Genomic DNA, 26097 nt, shown 5'->3' with positions numbered 1-26097 from the left:
GTTAATAAAAAATATCATAGAGGCTTACCAGTACTGTTTATAAAACATGTAATTTACGAAGAAACTTTTTGTTTGTGAAAAACTTATTTACAAAATGTTATTTAGTATAACGTGCAGCAAGGAAAAATTAATAGCGGAGAAGGCAATAATTTAGTATTTAATTGATCGGGTAGTTAATCGTTTGTAAATTCCTGGCGCGCTGTCGGCGATCGGTGGTTCAAAGCCCTCGCCAAATTGTGGTTTCCTGGTCAATGACCGATAATGACACACTGTGCTGGTTAATAGGAAAAAGTAACAGGAACGATTAATTCAATAATAACGGGACGTAGTAAATCCTCGAGGACAGCGTCGGTACGTGATGATTTTATTTATTTACTGACCCGTATTCTTCCGACGCGTGTTCGACCCACACGACTGATCCCCCGGCGCACAGACGTTTTCCCTTGAAAAGCAGTTTCTGAGGGTTTATCAGGGGACAACGGAGTAATACGGCGCTTACGTACTCCGGGCATATGTATGTACGTGTTCGTATCGTATGAGAAATCCCGAGGAGGACACGTCGAGCGCATGTACGTGTACACGTATGTACGCGTACGTATGTGCATATGCATTTACTAACTCACGTATGTATGTATACGTATGTGTATATATATGAGCACACGTTTAGTGTACTCTCGGTATCAAGCGACAGGTGAAATTGGACAACGAACGTGGCTTGATGGTAATCACGAGAAGCTCGATCGCGCGAAGCCTCGGTCGTCAATCGAGATCTTTCGAAATTGCCTGTATCGCGTCACGCAAAGCTAGGCGTCGACAATGCAACCACGATTGCGGTTGTACTTTAAAGGGTGTGGGCAGACGAAAATGGACACAGGAAAGAGGAACGAGGCGGAGATAGGTGCGAGACTGACGGCGTTAAATAGATAACGCAATAACCGTTTCTATTATTATCGCAATTGTTATCGTCACGATGCCCCGCGAACCGATTCTATAATGCAGTCCCGGCGTCGCTCCCGTTGGGTAAATTAAACGCTGTCTTGGTAATTAACGTTCCATCGTAGTTGGCGAAGTTATGCGGTGCACCTTGCGTCGATTGGTCAGCGATAAACCTAATCGAGCCATCGAGTACGTGCTTTCGCCGCGTTAGAATGCATTATTAAATTGCTCCGTGGTCTTAACGACGGATCGTTTGATTGCTGCGATAAATTATATTCAATGGGAGTACAAATTTAAGGAGAAATTTTGATAACGAATACAAATTTTAGATCGACGAGTGTTCGATTGAGCAAAGTCTTGGGAAAATCTAACATTATTATTCGCTATTCGAAAATAAAATTTGTCCAATTCTGCCAGGAGGCAGACTAATTTGCTGCAATTCTTAAAAATGAAAAATTTAAGAAATATAATCATAAACTTTTCTGGAAATATTCAGTGATTTTTAAACGTGCTATTTGAATTGTTTTACTGTGTCCTTGTAAATAGTTTAATCCAAACAAAGATGTCTTTATTATAGACTTTATGATAGAATTAAAAGAGCAATTATTAGAAGAATGGAAAGTATAATACAGAAATATTAAAAAAATTGTATCTAATATGCCAAACTGTTTACACGATGTCATAAAGCTATATATAATAGTACTGTTAAAAATATATGTTTTATTTGTATAAAATTGATCTAACTTGTTTACTATCCGAAAATTTTTTGCATTAAGTAAATAAAATTTTGTATTTTTAATAACTACATATGAGTGTTTCAATATATTAAAAGCTAATCTGTTCAATAACTTTTATATATATATATTTAATTTTTAAAGTTGCATCAACCCGAATAGGTCATTAGCAACCACGCAAAGTACACAAGTACAGACACAAGGTTACGTAAGGAAACCGTCAAACTAAATTATACCACATTGGACCAAAATTAAATTAGATGAAAACGGTTTACATGTTTCAAAAAGTTTAGCGTTTTTTTACATGAGTTGAAAGTTCTAGTAAGCTCTAAATAAAATTTGTATTTTTATTAACTACATATAATTGTTTCAATATATTAAAAGCTAATCTGTTCAATAACTTTTGTATAATACAAACTTATGCATAAAGCAATAATATGTCTATTCCAAAAAATAACTTTACTGATTTTTATAACTATATTTGTCTAAAATTCACTGTGGTATGTCACTAATTTTTCAGTGTGTTATTCAATGCACGCTGAAAAATTATTTTATACAATATACGAGATTATTTTTGTTTAAACTTCTTCCGAAACGTCGTATTAAATAATTATAATTTTGTAAGTTAGTAATCCTCTTTATTTAATCAAATTTAATTGAATAAATGACGTCGTTTATTTGGAAACTCGTGACTCGAATGTCTTTGTCATTTGTTCATTTTCAATGAAATTATGCCAGTTCTACTTCTACATAAAATAGTACATTTTAAGTGCTTTTTATATAGCAAAGGATAGAATATAAATTGTTGGAGAACTGTGTTGCTGTGCAAAGCAAATAGACGAGTGCCATGAAGGCTCTCGCACTTTATAAAGCGTCTTAGAGCCAAGAACATCATTAACTGGGATTCTCAATACTACAACTGTACGCTTTGTCCGCTTTCGCGAATTCGTGCATGGTTCGTTCGTTCTGCAGCAAATTGATATCTAAGAATCACAAGCAGAAGCGTACTCTGACGAAAAAGTCAGATACTTTCTGTCTTCTTCGATATGCATTGCTTCATCGTGTCGATGCAACGAATACAAACATACCAATTACTCGCTACTTCATTCGCCATCGCTATGTAAAATACCCTTTTTAATGTCAATCTCAAGACTGAATTCAACAGACCTTGACAGAATATATTTAGAAATTATATAAAACATATCCATTACAAATTCACATTATATTTATGCGTTTACATATTCTACCTAAAACAATATTTTCTTGAGAAAATAGGTCTATTATAAATTAATTTCTTTTCTTTATATATGAGTACAATATTTTCTATAACCTATTTTGAAAGTTGGAAATACACTAAAACTTTAAAATTCAATTCATATTCAAGAGTCTTTTTTTCATTGGCGTAGACCAAAGATGAAAATACCCAATTTAATGTCAATCTCAAGATTGAATCTTTTTTTTTCTACTATATCTTACAATATTCAAGCATGGAAAACTAAAAGAAATTAATTTTGATTTTCCATATTTTCAGTCAATTAAAATCATTAATTTTGTTTAATTTTTTGATTCCTTAATGTAGAATGAATATATAGTTAAAAGTATATCTTGAAGTTCAAAGCAACACTCGAGAAGTGTTGTAATATTATGAACAAAATGAAAGATCTCCTAAACTTTTGAGAAAAATGTTACCTAGATCCATTTAAAAAATAAGTGCAACTGCACGGTGGTAGACCATGTTAAACGATGCAAAATTTTCCTCAGCAATTTTGTTTTATCTTCGACAGGAACGAATTTTCTGTCTCTGACACTCTGTATACGCATATCTTGGCTCGCGGGTGTGCATTGTGCCTTTATTTAAAGAATGTAAGATGACAAAACCCTCGTTATGTGACATCCAGGTATATAATACTATCTCTTCCACGAATTAGAAGCGCAAAATAGAGTAACTGCGAACAGTTTACGTTTAGTCCGTTAGACAAAACTACCTGGGAACAATGCACCTGCATCGAGCACCGAAAGTACTCGTGTCACTGCAGGGGCTTCCAGATTGGCTGCAGTGCAGAGATAACGTTATTGTACCTAACGTTCACGGAATCACAGTTGCAGGTACAGTATACGTATAATAATTTCCCGAGGTAACGCATCGTTGCGCGGAACAAATGGATTGCCAAGAATGGCAAATGAAACGGATAAAGGAGTGTTAAAAAACAACTCCACCGTGACTGACGCAATTACGGATAAACAATGGTTGATTCGATTGGCTCTAACGTGTACGCCGAGAAACAAAGAATAATGGAACGTATACGGTGCAGTACTACAAGTCTTTTTCAACGCACTGGATGCATAAAATTGCTCGGATGGCTAGCTGTGATACACGATTTTCCCTTTCGTTGCGCGACTACGATTAATCTTCGTTGAATTTTAATAAACATTACGCTCGGGAGCTGTAACTTTCGGGGCTAAATGCTTAAATTAGGATTAAACATTTAATTGGAAATTTATTCGTGGAGATAACGTGAGATCAAGTTTCCCTTACAGCATTATCTATTCTGTGGAAATTGCTTGTAGTCGACATTACTTAACGTTCAACTACGTAGTGAACATTCGAAACGTTACAAATAGAAATATTAACAAAATCGACATTTCGTGAGACGAAAAGGTCTTTCAACGTTTTGCTCCCATATCGTATCATATTTCGTACATAATTTCTCTACGTTCTTAAAACGTGATATACATATAATATTTGGTAAAAAAATGTGCAGTTCCATTTAAAACAAAGTGCATCTTCGTATTTAGAAAAAAAGTGAGACCGTAAGAAGATAGATCTATAATCTTACTTTTCAGGAATTCCTGGAGAGGGTTATCTTTGGAGTATCTACTCTGCTTACGTATTAAAATCAATAAATGTCATTGGAAACTATTAAAGATCTATTGCTTTTGGCCACGTCCTAGGATCGAGCATTAGGATATCCGATTAAAATAAAAGACTGTAAAATATAAATTTTTGTATTTATAGATGCAACTTATTGAGCCTCTACGTTTCATTCTGAACGATTCGTCGTCCTTCAAGCACTTCGCGGAAATGGCTCGGGTCGCATAAAATGACGCGCGACGCGAAATCGCTTGGTGACGTATGCAAGTCGGATATATAGTGTATCTAGTACCAACATCAAACGCGATTTGTTGTGTTTTGCTTTGCATGCAAAACTGCGCTCGCGGGTAGAATTCGAATCGAGGGATGCGAATCACCATCACAGACAGACTTTGGGATTGGCGGCAGCACGGTGATAACGTCATTACATTTCTCGTGGTCGCGGTCATAGGTACAGTAATGATTCTTAAAATGAACATCGCTCCGGGGTTGACGTGCCCATCTAATATTAAGAAGATGTATAAAATATTTAAAAAGATATTTACCTATTAAAGTAACGCCAAAAAAAGTATCTCAGCCTGAAGTATAACAAAATCATTCATGAAATATTAGACAATATGAAAGACATCGAATTATTTTCAAATATTATTCTCTCACATCAAAAATCACAAAAAATTGTGTGATAAAAAAGTTTTTCCCTCCCCCAAGTTGGGAGGGATAGAAATGTTCAATTTATGAATCACGTTTGGTGTTCATTTTAAGAATCATTACTGTATTCGCCGCAGCTGATGCTCTGAGCGATATAGTGATATCAAACTTTCGCTTCGACATAGTAAAGAGCGTGGGTTGCGTTCCGGTTTCAATCTGACATTTTACACTGACCCTCTGTGTTTAAAAATAAAAAAACCGAAGCCGGGAAAAGTTTCCATTAAAACATTAGGTTTACGCAACGCGTCAATTTGGGGGGTTTCAGATTTCAAACTGAACGTTACAGAACTCCAAAATATTATTCGTTGGTAATTTATATTGAATTTGATTGATGTAATGATACATTCGTATTCCAATTAAAAGAAAGACCGCATTTTAATGTAATTGTAAACGCAATGGATTTACGATTAATGTTTCTGAATCTGATGTTAAGAATTTCTTGTTCTTACTCGAGTCACACTTCGATCCATCACTCAAATACCGCGAAACAGTCTTCTGTTCGGCCAACAATACAAGCGACGTATTTCTGCAAAGAGTGAAAAACAATTTTTCATCTTTCCACGACTACGTTATTTTATGGGCACCGTAGGCGATAACGCGTTGCAATATGTTTCAAAAATTCATACGCATACTTCTTATTCGCGAGTGTGTACATTACCGAAGGCTTTCGCGTTTACTATTTGATTTGATCTCTGGAATCGAGTTCGAAGAATTCCCGCCCCGTGGCCGTGATTTGAATATAAGATTAGTTTCGCCGGCGGCAATGTTGATTTGGAAAAATTTCGATTCAATTTGTCGAAGACTCCGCTTGGAGTTATACATTTATATGAAGACTTATCGTATAGTACTTTTAGTACAGCGAGTCATCTAACACGACCATCTTAAATTACTCGTAAACTTTTTTTTGTAGAACAAAATTCCATATAAAGCTTCCGATATAGTGGAAAATTCGACTGTTTTCTTTACACAAGCGAAAAAAAATTAAATGTTTACGAAATCAAATTTATTTTCAAATATACAGGGAAAAATTTTAATGGGAGATTCTAGAGGCCAAAATAAGACGAAAATCAAGAATACTAATTTGTTGATTGAGGTTTCATTAAAAAATTACAGAAACATTTCGGTCCACACAGTATATTGTCGGTAAAGAATTTTGTTCTCGAAAGTACGTGGAATTTCTGGGATATGTGTAATGACCAAAAATGATTGTAATTGACCTTCAAAACCAAAAATAATTTTTTTAAAACGATTTAAAATTTTTCTTTTTCGCCGAAAAATTTCAGCAGCCCCCTGTCGATTTTTCTTAAAAATTCGTTTTTGATTTTTAATAAATTTGTTTGGCGCTGTACGGAAATGTTGTGTAATACTTTTTTGTAGGTATCCATTAGATCTACTTCCAGACTAAATTTCATTGAAATATATTCACTATTGTAGAAGTTATGGCCGTTTGAAAATTGGACCATTTTTATGAGGTTTCTCTCATTTTGCAGGGTCAAGGAACAATTTTTCCAATATTCTTAGAATTTCTATATATTCTCCATTAAAATACGTGTAGTTTGCATTTTGAAACATTAAAATTCTCCAATCCATTTAGAAGTTATAATGTTTTACAGATACGTATGAAATTTCAGTAGAACGTTTAACGATTGGTCAGACATTGTAGTTTCGGTAATGAATTTTTGTCTCGAAAGTGCGTAGGATTTCGGGGGTATGTCTATTCACAAGAAATGATTATAATTGGCCCTCGCCACCGAAAATAATTTTTCCGTGAATGATTTAAAATTTGTTAATAACTTTTTAACTAAGCCTCAATCAACCTATTGATATTCTTGATTTTCGTCTTATTTTCGCCTCTAGAATCTCCCATTAAAATTTTTCCCAAGGGTGGCCGAACACCCTGTATAAGAAAATATTTGAAACAAAAATATAATAGTATAGTATCAATGCGGTTTCTACAAGATACGAGGGTTATTTTGTTGTATTTTATATGAATTATGTACCATCTGATCGCGCAATTTTAAAAACTATGGAATGTTGAGTGAAAAATTGTTAAGGTATATAGGTTCAACAATCAATGAATACTGCAATTCCTTTTAAATGACTTTTTACGTAAATAATGCTGAAAGTGTTATCCATTACTGTCAACGCAAGTGCTCGAATATAACACACACATTCAAGAGTCTCTGGTGTTACAGAATTACATGCCCTAACGACAGTCTTTCATGTTTTCAACTGTCGTTGGTAGCTCGCGATAAACTTTGTTTTTCAGATGCTCTCAAAGAAAGTAATCAAGCGGCGTCAAGTCCGGAGAACGAGGTAGCTATGAAATAGTGTCTCCACGTCCAATCCATCGAGTATGAAATTTCCGTGCTTGTTGTGCATAATACTCAGAACAGCCATCGTGTATTACCATATCGTTAAAGGGATTTGATAAAGTACATTTTCTAACAAAAGTGGTAAATACAACCTTTGTTGCCTGTTAATAAGCCGTCAATAAAATACGGTCCGATTATGGTATCGCCGATTATAGCACACCCTTTTCATTCGAAGGCAAGGGCTCATAATGGTTAAAATTGTATCACAAAAACTGATGTTTATTTTTTAAACAAAGACGCGGTTCTTAATAAAACATTTCATACTCAATGTTTCAATTACGTGGTTCTAAAATTTCAAAGAATAATAAAAATAATGTTCGTCAAAATGAGCTTTTGTTCTTGAAAAATGTAAACATGCCTCAGAAGTATACTTACGTATACACGATTAATAATGGGTCTACGTTCAACATTGCCTATATTTATAATAAAACTTTAACTTTAAGTCCTTGTAAGAATAAAATTGAAACATTCAAATATAAGCAGAGTTCTTGACGTATGTATTTAAAACATTTAAAGTTCCATGTATTCTTAAATCTCGCAACAGTTTTCTCTCATATCTTACGAAATGACTCTAAATTCGCAGCCATTAGCTCGGTGTTATCCGCTACGCAGGATTTTTCGGTCGCGGGTAACACCGATTACCAGGTCTCACCGCGAGGAGGTTGCTGCGACCGGAGACCCAAAGAGAGATAGAAGGAATCGAAGTTCCTTCGATCTTCCTTTTACAACAGAACTTAATCAACTAACAAGGATAGAAGGAATAAGTTCGATCTCATTTCGCCTTAAACGCATTATGCTTACTATAGAAATGACTAAACTAAAGAGGTAGAAGGAATTTAAGTTCCTACGAGCTTACTCTTTTATACTCGTTTTCTCGTTCCTTACTCCGATCACCATCTGCTTGCTTGAAACAAGCAAGTGGCCGTGTAGCAGAGATCCTAACGGTCAATCGCGTTCCTCTGATGGCACGATTCAATGAATCAGATGGGTTTTCCGTCGATGTGCACGGCAATTCTGTCTGGCTCGGGATCCCTCTTTGTTTAGACGTTCTAAGTCGGGTCCATTGGTTCCCAGTGGGACGCTGAGAGAAATGGGTAACTTTTTCCTGCACGATCAGACTTACTAAGAGCAACGTGACCGATCATCCTCGTTTTCATTGTCGAAACAATTGCGTAGCAGGACTAAACGAGGAGATCGAAGGAACTTAAATTCCTCCTCTTTCCTTAGTTTAGCAATTTCTATTGCAAGTATAATGCGTGTAGAGCGAAACGAGATCGAAGGAACTTGGATACCTTCTATATCCTTAGTTCACTAAGTTCTATTCTAAAAGGGAGAACGAAGGAACTTGGGATTCCTTCTATCTCTCTTCGGGGGTCTCCGCTCGCAACAACCTCCTCGTGGTAACACCGAGCAAATCGGCTGCGAATTTAGAATTGTTTCTTAACATATAAGAGAAAATTGTACTCTGTAAATTGTTGTGAAATCTAAGAATACATGAAACATTGAACGTATTAAGCACATTAAAAACTTTGCGTATGTTTGAATGTTTCGATATATGTACTTATTCTTACAAGGAGAGTTTACGGGCGTAAAATCATTTTTAACACTAAACCTACCACAAATGACCGTTGTTTAAAATATCGTTTAGAATTTTTAACATACAATGTTATTCTAGCGCCATTTAACATCACGAATTTCTTATTATACACGTACGATGAATTTTTCAATATTCGCTTCTACTCTAATTATGAAGTGTAATTTTTTAATTTTGACTAGCTCCGTCTCCGTCTAACGCGTTGGAAGGACCTGTCTCTCACACGTGAGGAGCGAAAGTCGTGACCAGGAAGTCGTAGTATTTCTAAGAATTTACTACGCACTGTTTACTATTTACACGAACGGTCAATGACCTCGCGCCGATGTCAACAATGAAACGTAAACAAACGCTTCGAACCCTTATATCTTCGGAACTAACCACGCGATTGTCTTGAAAGAAAAATCGTTAATGTCTATCTGACGAATATATCAACTATTATTATTTATACTGCCTTTTTTGTTTGTTTCGAAATCTGCTTTGACTCTATGAAAGAAGTTTCAGAAGTTCCTATTGATTACTGGTGTGCGATACAACTGAATTGTAAATTGTTTATTTAATAGAAAATGAATTTAAATTTGTATACAGGTTGTTTGCGTAATTACTAGCCAGTATTTTCTCGTAAATAATTGTTTTCACCGGAATTAACTACGGTATCGATTCGAAACAAAACTCGTTTTCAAGGGTGTTTTATCTCGAAAATAATGTTAAATAATGGTTTTCATCGTTGATTATGTGTAATGCCATGGAACTTCGAGCGTGCACTACTTGATCAGTCGATATCCATTGAGCGAGGTATGTTTGATGAACTGTAGCGAGTTTCCCCCATTTTGCCGTCAGAGTAAGATTATCAGCGTGGTAATTGGTCGTTAATTGGCGTACTAAATTTCTGCTTGCCCAATGCAGCGGCCGGATGAAACAGACTAGAATATATAATGCCAATTATACTTGGCAACCGAAGTTAATGTAGGCCGGGGATGTTAATGGGTTAATACCCGGTGGGGTTATGAAACAGGATGAACAATGCTCCGCATACCGTTAAGTTCACGAAAGTTCACGAAAGCGGTGCCCTCGGCAGTTTCGTGCAAGCTGGTTGTTCGCGTTCTTCCCTTATGACGCCCAGAAAACAAAGTAGAGTGCAATAAAACTTGCCTGGATCTTCATCGATTTTCTCTACGATCGCGAATTCGTGCTCCACTGTGTTGCAGATACGTGAAACACTCGAGTTTCTTCGATTTTGATTTATTCGATTATTTGGTGCTTTTCCAACCGTTAGCAACTTTCCAAAAATAAACGACAATCAAAACCGACCAAGAAGAATTTGTATTCTATATACATTCAAAAAACGTCCACTTTTTCGTTCATCATTCATTTCTCATACGTGTAGTGGCTTGAAAAAATTGTTGATCGGATAAGCTATATGTAATCCCCGAATTCAACGACGAAAACGCTTGAAATATTTTTCATAACATGGTGTGAATAATTTTAAAATATAAAAATGTACAAGGAATTGTTGTAATTTGTTTCTTTATCGTTTTAAAGCGTGCTTTCACTGTTGTATTTAATGGTTTTATAAATTAAAATTCACAGATAATCGGATACTTCAAACAAAACTTCGACGAGATGAATTGCATTAAATGTAACGTTGCACCAAGATTGAAAATAAATGGCAAATCCGTGAAATGATATCCGTGATCTGAAAGGTAAATATCACGAATGGGATTGGAACACTCGCGGTTCAAACGCGCCTGTTTAAACAGCCTTGATTTTCCAAGCCGTCAACGGTTGGCGACTCTATGAAAAGAGAAACGGCACGCGAGTTACTATATTACTGGGCCAAGTTTATCGCAAAGGTAAAGCTGGCTCGATATCACTTACAGTCCCCGAGACGTGGTTTTACATCGACGGTGCACTCAATTCTCTTTTTATACGGTAAATACATTCTATCAAAGACAACATTGTATAAAAAAAGGACGTACTGCTTATGGAAAAATGAAGAATTTGTTCCGTAACTTTTGAAAATCGTACAAAAAGTAAGAAGGAACTATTTAGAAGAAAAAGATCCTAATAAATCACACAGAAAACATTTCCATTAAAAGCCAAACATATATGTTTACGTATATGCATTTAACTGTACTAAATAATATAAACGTCACGTTTTAAAGCACTCGTGATCCAAACGCGTAGCTGATTTATTATATTCAACCAGAGATGGGAAAAATTTTTGTCCGGATACAAATTTCGAATAACGAATAAAAAGTGAACAACTTTTATTCGTTACTCGTAGAATGAAACTTAGGATTTGAATTATAGAATGACCATATCTCACGACGAACAAATAAAAATTTCATTCTTCGGTGGAATAAACGTCATGAATAACTCAAGTCATAAATGAATCTCTCTATTCAGTCTTCCAAGGAAACACACGACTCCTATAGCTATACCAAAAATCTACAACGCGAATTCGTACAAGGTTCAGTGAAATTAAGTACACTTTTTGCGTTTTTCTCAAAGCAACGACATACTTCAAAATTACAACAATAGATCGCAAATAATTAAATTGATAATACGCTTCTAATCGTTCTTCGTGCGTCAAGAAAATAGGCCCACCTCTGCAAATGTACATATTTCCATTTTGCAAGCGCAATTGCTTGTAAATAACGGGCAACTGTTCTCTGGTAAACAAAAGATGAGTAGGCGCATACAGACTCCAACAGGAGACGTCGCTAGAGAGACTGTCTTTTGACACAACGATGCATCGCAAAGTAGAGCATATTGTGTGAAACAATAGGCTTACTATTATTGAAATTTTCATTCGTGAATACGGTTTAACGTTTACGGATTTACTCAAGCATCATAAACGAATTTGGAACCGCGATTTAGCAGTAGTAGTTATAATTAGCTGGACCGGAAAATACTTCTCTAAGTTTAGTTAGAAATGTCGAAGTAAACATAACTAAATTTTACGTTGCGAAGGAATTTCTTCGTGTGTGTTTTATTGTATTCATTTATTAAACGATGACAAAGAGCGAATGTGGAAAGTCCAATAGAGAAATAACAAGTATAACTAAAAACTGTGTTGTGAATACTATTTGAGTCTATTTGTAATTTTATATTTCATTTTTTTCAGCAAAAATGTACATACAAAAACTGCATCGTATCAAACAGCGTAAAAGTGTAAAGTTATTTTATAACTTAACCCCGAATTTAATATTGAAAGCAAAAAATAAAGGTACTTGGTCTAAGAAACTAAATTAATTTTTAACATATATTTTCTTTATTTTTTCCAATAAAATACTGCAAAGTGTCGAAAAGTGTATCGATGTGTACGTAATTAATTAATATTTAGTACCCTCTATAGTTTCTAGATTTCTGTGTGCTTCGTTGATGTGAAATGGACATTTTCGGAATAATCTAATTTCGGAATGTTGGAGCAAAAAATTCGTACGAAAGAATAGAGTCGGTTCTCTTTTTCCCGGGGCCGTGTTAAATCGAAACCGTGCAAAAAGAGAATTGAGTGTAGACGTTTCTGGACTAGCGCTGATTGAGGCCACGTATCTGGCATTAAGATACGCTGGATCTCGTGGCCAGCAACGATATCGGACGTTTCCTCATTCTACCTTCGTAAACGAATGGCATCGACGGCCATTAACGCGGCGTGTATGTATCGCGTATGTTCCGTGTGCATATGAGATGCATACACGACTATGATGTGTGCACTGTATCATCGGACGCGAGCGATGCGTGTACGCGGAAATAGCTCTCGGTGAATTAAAAATCATAGCCCGATACGATAACTTGTTTCGATTGCTTCAACTTCCCTCGTTTTCACCGATAAGCTGATTCAGTTTACGCGATACACCGATCGAGTTTCTGGAAATTAGTACAATGAGCTCGTAACCCAGGGATTATCTTTTTTTCCTTTTTATTGATTAAACGAAATTACATTCTTTCATGCAAAATAAAACACTAAAAACGTCCTGAAAAATTGAATTTTCGACGTTCGATTACTTGCGAAAGAAATTGATTTCCGAATCGAGTTTGAATCGAAACTGCTGGAATCGATTCGCGCGGAATATTGTGACACGCAAAATCCATCTGTTGAAAATTGAGTTGAAAAATTGTTTTCTAGTTAGTGATCTAGGAATCTCTGGGTTAGATCTGCATATTTATATTTTACTCTTTGGGTGGGAATAACGCGTTGAGTTTCTAGCCCACGATAATATTTCTTTCTTGCTATTTTTAATTTTAACCTTCCAATGGGCGGACGCGCGTAACTTTTTACGAGAAAGTCGGTAATTTACAATTTTTACTTCGGGAAGAGCTTATCTTTTATTTTTATACCTAGAACAAGTTTTCCCTCGTTAAAGAAACGAAATTAGACAGTTAAATATACTAATTTCCCATATTGAAAATTCCAATAAAACCATTTACGATTAGTTTAGCTAATTTATTCAATGTTATAATGTGACATAACATAAAATATTAGTTGTAATCATTACCTAAGATGACTCTGAAGTCACATAATAATTACCAATATTTTAAAAATTTGATTTAATCTTATTATCAATATGTCTCAATCGAGATTCTAAAGCAATAGTATAGTTTTCATATAATCAATATTTTACAATGTCTCGCTTGTATGTGTTCAAATTTTCGGTATGATACGAGCGTCAACTTAAATGGTCAGAGAACCTAGTTTAACTGTGACAAAAATATACTTCATGCAATATACGTTTCCCACGATGATCTACGTCGAACAGTTGGAATTAATTTGATTAAAATTGTAAAATCACCTTGAACTTTTTAAATGGAACATAGTATTTTTTTTTAAGCGACCTCAAACGTGAATATTCATATGAAAAATGTACGACCTTATAAACTCCCCCGATATCAAGCGATATACTAACGTGCAGTGGGCGTTTAAAGCGAACATCTCGAATCTATCGTGAACGTCTGTTTGAAGAAATTATTTTCGATATCCTTCCCTTTACACCATCATTTGTACAATCGTCACAGTTTCTTACGTTCTTTTTTACGATCAGTTTATCAGGAAGGTCAAGGTGGTCTTAAAATTTGTTAATGTATTCCGATCGACGATATAAATTACTAAGTTTTCACTATTCGTTTTTTAATTCATTGTGCACCGCTTTTATCGATAGACAGGGACAGTGAACAATGTATATCTGTATTACAGGTGTACGTTACTAAACAATGAGATACGTGTGCATAGAACACCGTCAACCGAAAATAAAAATAACGCGCAAGCACGATTTTCGATTTTTGCCGGACGAGCGCTTGTATAGCGTTTAGTTTGTATCGTTCGTATGGAAATGCTGGGTACGCATGGACATAGAATGCTTTTTCGCGACCCTTGTTATTTGCAGTTTCTGTTTTCACGATAGATGTTACTTTGATGCATTGGAAGTTCTTCTGTATTCTGCTTTGAAATCGATTTTTCCTTCTTTCTCTATTCGAAGCGTCAGAGGACAGGATGAAATAAAATGTGTGCAACTGCGTTATTAATAGTCGACACCGTAGAATGCGTCGTTGCTAAAATGCATCTTTGATGTTCGCGTGGAAAATACGATCGACGTGTAAATAGTACCCGTGTAAATAGCGGCGTGTAAATATACATGAATTTTTCTACACGTGCAACCACTGCCATGGATTATATTGATTAACAGTAGTTCCAGTAATCCCCCCTCCTATCACGTTACTCCTCCAGAAAGAAAGAAAAACAAAATGTACGCAGTTCGTTACGGTTAAATTTATTTAGCAGAAATTAAATTCTCCGTATATACCCCGGGAACTATCGATGGCTTTATTTACTTGTTCGCCTATAACGGAGCGCAGGTATCAACGCGAATTTGCGCCTGCGTTATTAGAATTTTTCGTCACCCCGTGAATATATCGACGTCGAGCGTTCTTCCCTCTTTATTTTAAAGTTCCGAACTTTTACATTCGAAAGCCTCGCCTTTAAAGAGCGAAATCCGGTCCGAATCAATAAGAATCGCTCGTTGGATTGCTTTCTACTCTTTCGAAGAATCCAAAAAATCAAAGTCCCTCGAGACAGAATTTGAATTCGCGTCCCGTAGTTTATATTGAATTAGATTATAAAGCGAGAACTTTAATATTATAGTGGCCTTCGCTTTCACGGCTTCCAACGTTTCAAACTAATTACGAGTCTCTTAAGGTTCGAGCGACGTCGAATTTGATCACCATGATTCTACTTTCAGAGTTCTATTTTACATTAAACTCGTGGAACTTCAATTACAAAATGGCAGAATATCGTTTAATTCGTTCGGATACGATGAAACGCCTATTATAAGACAGCTTTATGGTATTGGACTAAAGATTATCCTTGCCGAGGACCACGATGAAAAATACCAGTCTAAAGTTCGTTGTTACGTTTTGGCCTGTTTGGACAGAAGATCGATGGTTCGACAAAGCGCTTCCTAATTTTTTATTCATAACTTGTGCACCCTAGTATCAATAATGATACGTGTTAGATTTTTATGTTAGAGATCGTGGTTGTTGACCAAAATAGACTAAGAACGATGTTTTCGTATAAAAATGATTCTCAGTTAAACAGTTCTAAATTAAAATAATAATCGTAGCAAATCATAAATTAAGTTATTTAGATTTAGGTTACCAAAGTTCTCTGTTTTTTCTATTGAAATAAACTGGCGAAATGCAACTGCATAGACGATATTTGCAACAGCAGTGATTTAAAAATGATAAATAGCATAGTAGTTATAGGAATAAGGAGTTAACGTAAATGTTACCATAGGTCTGCAAACCCTAACCCTGACTGTATAACATGCGACAAATGTTGCACGTCGGTGAAGGTTATCGATAGCTACGGGAATAAAAAAGTTTGACGTACAACAGACTTACTTGCCTTTGTAGAAAATTTTTCTGATACACGGAAGTACATAAATCACTTGCGTGACTAGAACGGAAAATTGCAAATTACTTCGACAGAGTTCACTTGCATATACCTACATGCTACCTAAACGGTTTTCCCCTATTTTTGCAACCATTACTTAATCCCTTTCTCGATCAATTTTTCAGATTACCTCCAACATGGAAAGAATAACACTACAAAAAATTAATATCAAACCCCGTTTCTAGCATGTGCATCAATTTAACAATATTTTAATCGATTCGTTGGCCTCTGTGCAATAAACGTTCTCAATCCCGTTTCCTAACCTAAAATATCTAAAATAATTTTCAATTAAGAGATAGATGCATCAAGAAAATTTATAATATTAACTTGAGACTATTGAAAAGACGGAAGAAAAAGTTGTGCAATTGTTGGTTACTAAAAAGAGTGCTTGTTTAGATTAAGCTACTTGTAGAGGATACCTCCAACATGGAAAGAAAAACACTACAAAAAATGAATATCAAACCCCGTTTCTAGCATGTGCATAAATTTAACAATATTTTAATCGATTCGTTGGCCTCTGTGCAATAAACGTTCTCAATCCCGTTTCCTAACCTAAAATATCTAAAATAATTTTCGATTAAGAGATAGATGCATCAAGAAAATTTATAATATTAACTTGAGACTATTGAAAAGACGGAAGAAAAAGTTGTGCAATTGTTGGTTACGAAAAAGAGTGCTTGTTTAGATTAAGCCACTTGTAAAGGGTTGTCTCAACCTCTAAATATAACAATTCGTATCTTGCTTTAAGTGTTTCCTATATTTTTGTTTACTAAGTGCATTCCGTAGTTTTTTGAGAGTTAAAATTCTAGTCTAGTGATTGCAAAACATTTTCGCGAAGTTACGGTAAGGGAAAACTGCATCGAGCAGTTGTCACGCTGACGTACTAGTGGAATATCGGTTACAAAGTGCAATATATTGACGGGTCGACATAGCAGTGACCCCAACGTAACTTCGGTCTACTTCATCGACCGTGTGTAAACCCGCGAATAGATCTGGATCGCTAAGTGGCAAGAAAGTTTGGCATGAAAAATTCTTCCAGCACGCTACTTAACCCCGATGTCCACGTATATTCCGATGTGCAGGGTGTGCGCAGTTAAAACGCGGTGCAGTAGGCTGGCGAGCTTATGACGCGCAGCACGTTTTAGGTATGCAACCTTGTACCAGCTGTACTCATATATACAAAGATGTATATACATATATACGAAATGGGCGCAGCTGGTTCAACAAAGAGTGTACGGATAATATCGTTTGCGCTGCTTTGCGCTGGAGCACGGCGTCCGTCACAGCGAACAGACACATTTTCGTGAGAACCATAATTCTGCATTTTCTTACCCCTTCCACTCGATTTTCACCATTATTTTGCTCCTCGACGTCCATCTTCTTTCGATCTTTACTTTGAAAAAGAGCCTATCTCGCGCTAAATTTTCCACGACGGACGTGAAATACTCGGTGAAAATGCCCGCTGCTCGTAACAGTAAATTCCGTTGCACAATAATTTCCCGTATTTAGATACCTAACACGTTTCGATGGTAATTCGTTTTGACTGATTTCGAATCAAGCTGAACAAACACCAACAAGCGTTCCATCGCGTCGAGTAACGGAAATAACGAATATTTTTTTCCTCCCCTGACGTTCGCTTTAAATGTTAACCTTCGTTACGCTCAATTTACAATTCTATTTGACGGTGCTTCGTCATATTAATTCTGGGGCCGATTGCAATAATCATTTGCGTCGCGACGATTGTTCCAACGTATGGTTTACGAGGTACACGAACGATAAAGATCATCAAAGCGATACTGTTTCATAGAAAATTTTTATATTTCAATCACTCGTTAAGAAAAGCTTCACCGAAGCATCCTATTAATTACATCTCACGTATGCTAAATGTATCCAAATAAGATACACCATCGTTACTATAAAGAATGTACAATTGTGGAGAATTGTTCGTCAATTATTGAAATTGATCTATTAATATTAATTTGTTCGCTTGAATGAAACGTACTACATTACACGATAGAATAAGAGCATCTTTAAGTAGAACAAACGCCACAAATTATCATGTCGAATTAGTCAATGGTCAGATCAATGGTTACTAAATTTGTTTAAATGTGACTAAAAATGTTTGCAAATGTGCTTGCGACTTCATGCTAGAATACTTCCTGTGAACTTTGAACGAATTTTACAAAATAAACGTGACGTTTAAACGAAATATGCTAAACGTATGCGTTATGCAAAATAAAAAATACATTTTTAAACGCCTCTAATGACGTAAAAAATTTCAGACCATGTTTCACCTGTCTATCTGCGTTCCATAAAAATATCCATTTGCACGAACGTCCGCAGTCTAGACATTAGTGGAGGGGAAAGTGGGGCAAAACGGACATACTAACTGCTTTCGCTTGAATTATGGTTTCAGGAGTGATCGAATAAACGTGCTGAGACGTTTAAGTCGTACTACAGACCTTTATTCTTAAAATCTAATTTCTGCCCCCGAAATAGAATTCACCGTTTCGGGTCGTTGCACGAGCATCTGGATCTATTTAAGTTTAATTAAATTTGAACAAATGAACGCAACGATCGCAAGAAATGAAATCTTACTAATTTCATTTTATTTATTCATTTCATTTATTTTGAATTTCATATAAATGATATACTACTATACAGGGTGTTCGGCCACCGCTGGGAAAAATTTTAATGTGAGATTCTAAAGACCAAAATAAGACGAAAATCAAGAATATCAATTTGTTGATTGAGACTTCGTTATTAAAAAATTTCAAATCATTCACGGAAAAATCATTTTCGAATGCGGAGGTCAATTACAATCATTTTTGGTAAATAGTCATACCTTCGAAATCCTACGCACTTTCGAGAAAAAAAGTCCTTACCGAAACTATGTCTGACCATGACATTCCGATTCCCCTAAAATTTCAAAAAGTTTCAAATCATTCTGAAAAAATTGTTTTCGGTTGCTGGGGTTAATTACAATTATTTTTGGTAAATACACATACCCCTGAAACCTTACTTACTGTCGAGAAAAAAATTCGAGTAAGTACTGAAATTTTTAAACTAAATTAAAAAATTTCAAATCATACTAAAAAAATTATATTTAGTTACAGGGGTCAATTACAAGCATTTTTTGTAGATAGACATATCCCGAAATCCTATCTACTTTCTAGAAAAAAATTCATTACCGAAAATTTCATGCCTGACCAATCGTTTAGACGTTCTACTGAAATTCCATACGTATCTCTAAAACATCATAACTTCTGAACGGATTGGAGGATTTTAATTTTTGAAATGGCAAACAACGCGTATTTTAATGAAGAATATTTAGAAATTCCAAGAATATTCGAAAAGTTATTCCTTAACATCGTGAAGTGAGAAAACCCCCATAAAAATAGCCCAATCTTCAAAGGTCCATAACTTCTACAATACTGGACGTATCTCAATGAAATTTAGTATGGAAGTAGAGCTCGTGGGTACCTACAAAAAAGTATTAAACAAAATTTCCGTAGGACGACACAAATTTATAAAAAATGAGAAACGAATTTTTAAGAAATATCGACAAGGAAGTACATATAGGTGTCTAATTTTTACGACGAAAAAAAAAATTTCGAATCGTTCTACAAAAATTATTTTCGGTTACGGGGGTCAATTGCAATCAGTTTGTATGAATACATATACCTCCGAAATCCCACGCACTTTCGAGAAAAAAATTCGAGTAGGTGGACCACTTTGTCAACAAAATTAAAAAATTTCAAAAGCATTCTGGAGAAATTATTTTTGACTGCGAGAGTCAATTACAATCATTTTTTGTCAATACACATACCCTCGAATTCCTACGCAGTTTCGAAAAAAAAATTCTTTACCGAAAATAAACTGTGTGGCCGGAAATGTTCCTATAACTTTTTAACGAAGCCTCAATCAAGAAATTGATATCCTTGATTTTCGTCTTATTTTGGCCTCTAGAATCTCCCATTAAAACTTTTCCCAGAGGTGGTCGAACACCCTGTATATCAATCAAATCTTTTGTATACTAAACAATTATATCTCAGTTTTATAAACACTTTATAGAGAAATTTCGGGTACACGGGGAAGTTCACGACGGAGAGAATCGAGCGAAAGAATATCGTGAAAAGCAATTGTCTTCGCGCGGGATCAAGGCCAGGATTTTTCGTAAATATTTCGTAATTTTCCGAGCGTCACGACGAATGGCCTCGCATCTCTCATCTTTTGTGAACCGTTGCTGCACGCGAACGAGCCGGGCGAGACGTCACGCGGCGTTCTCTCGGGATGAGACGGATTTTCTTCTTTTAAAATCATTTAGGTCGCGGCTCGACAGCGATGTACTCATGCTGACGAGATATCGAGTTCAAACGACCCTTGAGCTCAAACGTTCGTCGATCTACCCCGACGAGTGTACACGAGGCAGACAGGCGAAACAAAAAGTGGTTTTCAAATCACGAATCGGCTTTATGCCACACCCGATCGAGTTTGAAATTTAATCAGCGCACGAGAAATACCAGATCCACGCGCGGCTGTTGTTTTGCATTTAAATCGAACCTTAATTCAAAGAACGTTATTACATTCCGTGTAACTCGCGTTATGCGCGCCGTACGGCTACGAAATATATTATTTTTCACGGGAAATCAAAAACTTGGAACCGTAACGATTCGTTGGTAACTCCCGTACGCGAGAAATTAAACCGACGAGGAACACTGTTCGTATTAGATTTTTTCAATGACACGGAAGATCGTTCCCGAAGAGATCGGTCGAACTTTATTTCCGCGTCTTTCTAATTTTAAGGGTGAAGGAACATTGTAGGAACACAGTTTCTTTAATTCTTCAATTCCTCGTCGAAGTATTTTAAAATAGCATGTCGAGAGAAATATTCAGTGACGTCTTTGAGAAAAATATAACGCTTGTACGATCGACGTAACTCTGGATCTAATTTGAAGAACATTAATCTTTACCGATGATATAATCTTATTATATCGCTTAAAGGAACCGGTTTTATCGCATTCGTTATACGAAAACTCATTTTAAATCACAGAGAACCTAAGAATAAACGTGCTCGAACATGGTGAAAATAGAAAGGAAACGTTTTACAGTGACAGGTTAAATAAACGATCTGACATATCGTAAAAGATTCTAGAACAAAAATTTGTACGTTCTTCTAAAGAAACATGAACAAACTTATTGCTTAATCTGATCAAAAAGATACTCTATTATAATAGAATAATCACTAAAATGATTCTCCTCTAAAACTAGTTGAATTTTTCAGGTGGTAAGAGAAGTTTAAACAGAGCTTACGAGAATATTTACAAACTTTCATGCCATGTATTTTCACTTTGATAATAAACCAAAAGCGCGTGAACCGTATGCTTAAATATTTTAGAAGGAACGAACTTATTGCTTAATCTGATCAAAAAGATATTTTGAATAATAGAATAATCACTAAAATGATTCTCCTCTAAAACTAGGTGAATTTTTCAGGTGGTAAGAGAAGTTTAAACAGAGCTTTCAAGAATATTTACAAACTTTCATGCCATGTATTTTCACTTTGATAATAAACCGAAAACGCGTGTACCGTATGCTTAAATATTTTAGAAGCTTCCGTGGATTGCAGTATTAATTATTACGGATGTAACGTTATCCAGACCCGAATGGCGCTTCTTTAAGTAACGTCAAATTCGCGAAGAGGACGGTAGTATGTTAAGTAGGAGGCACGGTGGCTGTGCTTTGCGGGGTAGACGAAGGCAATTAATTTGAAAAATTAAGCACGGTTATATCTCACGCCGCATCGCAATTAGAGGAGGGTACGTATAATATCATACGTCGCGCGGCACGGTCGTTTTAAGGTCAGAAATTTTACGTGTAGACTCCTTCTTTTTTTTTTACTCTTAAGTATCGATCCTATCTTCTCGCTGGGCTGTAAACTCCGCTATTCCGCGAGACGTGTGCTTACTTTTCGGCTCTCGGTTTCCAAGTTCATTGATCGAGATAGAGGAGATTTTGAACGGTGCCAAGATGGAAATGGAACTACGAGATGGAAGTAATCTGGAAAAGGTTTGGATCAGAAACGCGGCGAAGGGAAAAGATCGAGACGCGATCATCCGTCGCGACAAACTTCCCTCTAATCACTTTACACGCGAAAGTAACGCGCAATTAACGAACTACGCTTTCAGTAGGTTTAATCGTACGACGAATAAACATCGGTTTAATATTAACTTCTGAGAAATATTTATTATTTCTCGTTCACTCTCGTTGTACCGTTGTTAAATGTTTCAATCGTTAATCTCTTTTTACCTATACGTTTAGCGTCGCGTAAACTAAACGTAGGTATCAATTAGCGTCGATGGTTTAATACTTTAGACAGAGTAGCACGAATCGAAGCGTTGTATCGTTCAAAAACAATATTATTTAACGAATATTGAACCTGTCGGTGAAATGATCTCTTAGGATGAGTTTCGATTAATATTTGTTACGAGATTCGAAATATTTAATAGTTTGTTTAATAACAATTTTGTCACTTGTCACTTTTTTTCGAATTAGTTTTGTTCTACGAGTGAACACAGATTTATTTTAAATAGAAATAAATTAATAGGAGTACTAAAACAACTATTACGAATAAAAATTCCATGTTTTCAAACATTTCTATCCGCACTCACATACTGCTAATTTGAAGAAATAGTTTGTACGTGTGGTCACATTTTCCACGTATGTATTAGGGTAATATGAACATCTGCGTGGAGAATATGGGCAGTATGGTTCTAATTGTATTTCATCGAAAACATAATATGAAATAAACTTTACCGAAATTATTTCTTTACTGTCTATCCATACATTTGCTTACTATACATATTTTACTATCACAGTTGAAACAAATATAAAGAGGATCGTCGCATTCAACGCAGACACTATGGAACCCAAACACTGTAACACGTCTAACTCAGTTGTCACCCACATTATAAAAAGACTAGGTACATGCTCTGCGCGGCATAACAAAAATTACATTCGCTAACCAAAAATTACACGCATTGCAAAAACATGACGCACGCTATGCATACCGCAAAATACCATATGCACCACACGTACCACAAAAATGTCACTAAAATACACGTCTATCGACACTAGGATCACTCTATACACCACGCATTATATTATAATAATAATTTTAACGAAAATTAATTTAGTACGGTTCGAAGAAGGCCACACGGTACATTATTAATTCGTTCTCACCGTTTCTATTTCTCGAAATTGCAAGATTAATTATTTTTATTTGAAGGTTTTAGTAATTTGCAGAATAATAATAAACTGAAGGCAATCGTTCAATGAATGTATATAATCTTCTTAAGTATTGTTCTCGAATGTTTACAAACGTACAAAAAAGGCACGAACAAAAACTTCGCTAAAGTTATTACTTAAGGAGTTATTTCTGTTAGACCACTTCATATAATTGAAATAAAAATATTTCTCAAAGCGACGGCTTTTGACGTAATTAGTTTAACACTTTCTTATTGGCAGCGACGAGTTGGATCGATTAATGTATTCGTAAATATATGAAAAACGAATTTAACCTTCATGCAGCTTTTACGCGTTCATTGATAAAAAAAAAGTAATAACGTCAAGTGAACAACACAGAAATACAATATGTGCTCATGAATTTCCGACATGAATCATTGGCGTTGATAATGGAATTCATTATTTTGAAAATACCATATTTATTGTGTGCAAGAATTATCGGAGCAAAAATAATTAATTCCAACTTAGAAATAGTTAAGTTAATAAATTCTAATAAAAAAATATAACAAAATATACAACGTGGCGATTATTCGCTGTTATAGAATTGTTCACAGTTATAAAGAACAAAAACGGGGACAAAGAAATTCTCTATTCGTAACATTCAAAGCATTTGAACAATAGTATCCATACCCCTTCTACCCCACAGTGGCCATATTACCCCGAATTCCCTCACTGAAAATTTTTTCGTTTAATTCTAAGGCAAATGAGCGAGTGGAATATTTCCATTCGTCGTTTCACTAGTTCCGAATTGTTAGATTTGTTTTACGGGAAAAATAGTATATTCGTTGTTATTTTTAGAAGCAACGATTTACCATCTTGCTATAATAATTTCTGATCGTTTAAGAGTACCTACATGAAATTTCTACGAAAGCTATCATCCCATTGTCATTTTCCATCTAAAATCGATACGTACGTTAGTTTTATTAACGTTTTACTTTGAACTTCACTCTTAGGAATTATTGCAACTCATAACGGTCTTTGTGCTTCCGGGAAACGGTCAGTTTCAATTATCACGACGCAGAAAACAATTTACAAAGCGCCGGGACCGTCTCGAGCGACGTTTAGATTTTCCGAGGTATCGCAAATACATTTAACCTCGATACTTTCGCGGAGAAAGATATGCAGGGAAACGCTTTTCGCGCGTGGATCGTTTAAAAAATTCAACCAGAAATCTCCGCTTCCTCCACGGAGTGCTTCGCTTATCGTTCAAGGTAAACGTTAAAGATTTCATGAAAATTTCACGAGCCAGAGAGTCACCGTTGGAAGTCTGGAAATACACAATGAACGCGTACGCGCGTCCATGTGACCCCGAAGTTCCCGATTGTGAACGGAGGAAAAAAAGTGGCGGATCCAGAGAGCCGCAAAGATGCATCCGAAGGCATCCTCCGGTTCTCTGATAAAACCCAGCCTGGCAACCCTCGTCGGGCGCTCTTACCGACCGACTCGCGCACGAATAGAAGAATATTCACCACGAGGTCACGTTGCACTCCCTTTTCCATCCGTGGCCGTTACAATGTATGCGCATTTACGTACGTGCGCGTGTCGCGTCGCGTCCGTAATCACCCCATTTCACGGTTAATCAGCCGAGAGGCCGGAAGAACGGGGGGAAGGCCAGGAAAAGGAGGGAAGAAACCCGAGGTAGGGAGAAAGAGGGCTAACCGCCGGAGAAAGAGACGAAATGACGTAAAAAGACACAGAAAAAGAGGCCATCGATGGAAAAAGGGGCAGGAAACTGAACTAGATAGAGAACGGTGGTAAAAGGACCTGTCGTGGTCGCACAGTGATCGTCCAAGCGTATCCGAGTAACGCGGTTGAGTACAGGGATAATACCATACCGCACCTGATCAATTAAGCTGGTAATCACGGCGAAATCACTGATCCAGGGTACCGGCACGCGTTTTCACCCCTTTCACGCCGATTATCTCGTGCACAGTCCGTCGTCGTTCGATCCTGCGTTCCCCTTCGTGAACAGCGCTGGCAACATTTTCTTCCGCTTCGTTTTCGCGACGGATTGATATATAAACAGGTGAAGCCTGTCCCGAGAGAACCATCCGCCGGGAGGAAGGATGACCAACACCGGGTCGCGACGATCCTTCGACCCTCGCGAGTCTCGCTCCTCGCACGACTGACTGAAGCCTCGAATCGAGGCTTGCTTGCACATCCCTCCCGCAACGGGGGACTTCACCCCTAAGTGGCGCCACGAGCTTGCAAAAGCTCGCCCCTCCGAGCGTTCTCTACCCCCACCATCGAACGCTGCTCTTATCTACGGGGTGGCGCGCGCGGTTAAGCTCTGGCATTTCGGGATCTCGTCCAGCCACGGTTGGATTCGGTTGCTGGTCGGGGCTGGCGGTTTTAATTTTGCTCGCGGCCGGGGCACGCGTTCGTGGAATCTTCATTTCAACGCCGACCGAGAGGGGAGGCACACTTTTCCCCGTCGTGTTCCCCCGAACCGTTCGTTAATTAATTTTCAAAACAATCAGGCAGGTTTCGGTATTGGTTTCGTGTTTTGCAAGAAACCCGATCGCCTTTTAACGTTACGATTCTTCGAGAAACCACCCTGGACTCGACGTTTCCGCCGTATTTTCTGTTTATCATACTCCGGGGCTCGGTGTTGTTCGAATCGT

At 36.6% G+C, this 26097-nt stretch overlaps 1 protein-coding gene across 1 annotated transcript in view; it reads right to left on the bottom strand.

Annotated features, from left to right (window-relative positions):
• LOC122401370 overlaps positions 1 to 25392 on the bottom strand; it is a 113689-nt gene extending 88297 nt beyond the window's left edge. The window contains exon 1 of the mRNA XM_043403451.1: positions 25314 to 25392. The gene's annotated coding sequence lies outside the window, so the exon portion shown is untranslated. The remainder of the gene's footprint in view (positions 1 to 25313) is intronic.
• Positions 25393 to 26097: the final 705 nt, after the last annotated feature.

Source organism: Colletes gigas, unplaced genomic scaffold (assembly GCF_013123115.1).
Source record: "Colletes gigas isolate AHSC1104 unplaced genomic scaffold, ASM1312311v1 Colletes_gigas_Sc00024, whole genome shotgun sequence".
NCBI classification, from domain to species: Eukaryota; Metazoa; Arthropoda; class Insecta; order Hymenoptera; family Colletidae; genus Colletes; species Colletes gigas.
This window is presented reverse-complemented; position numbering and strand designations above follow the sequence as displayed.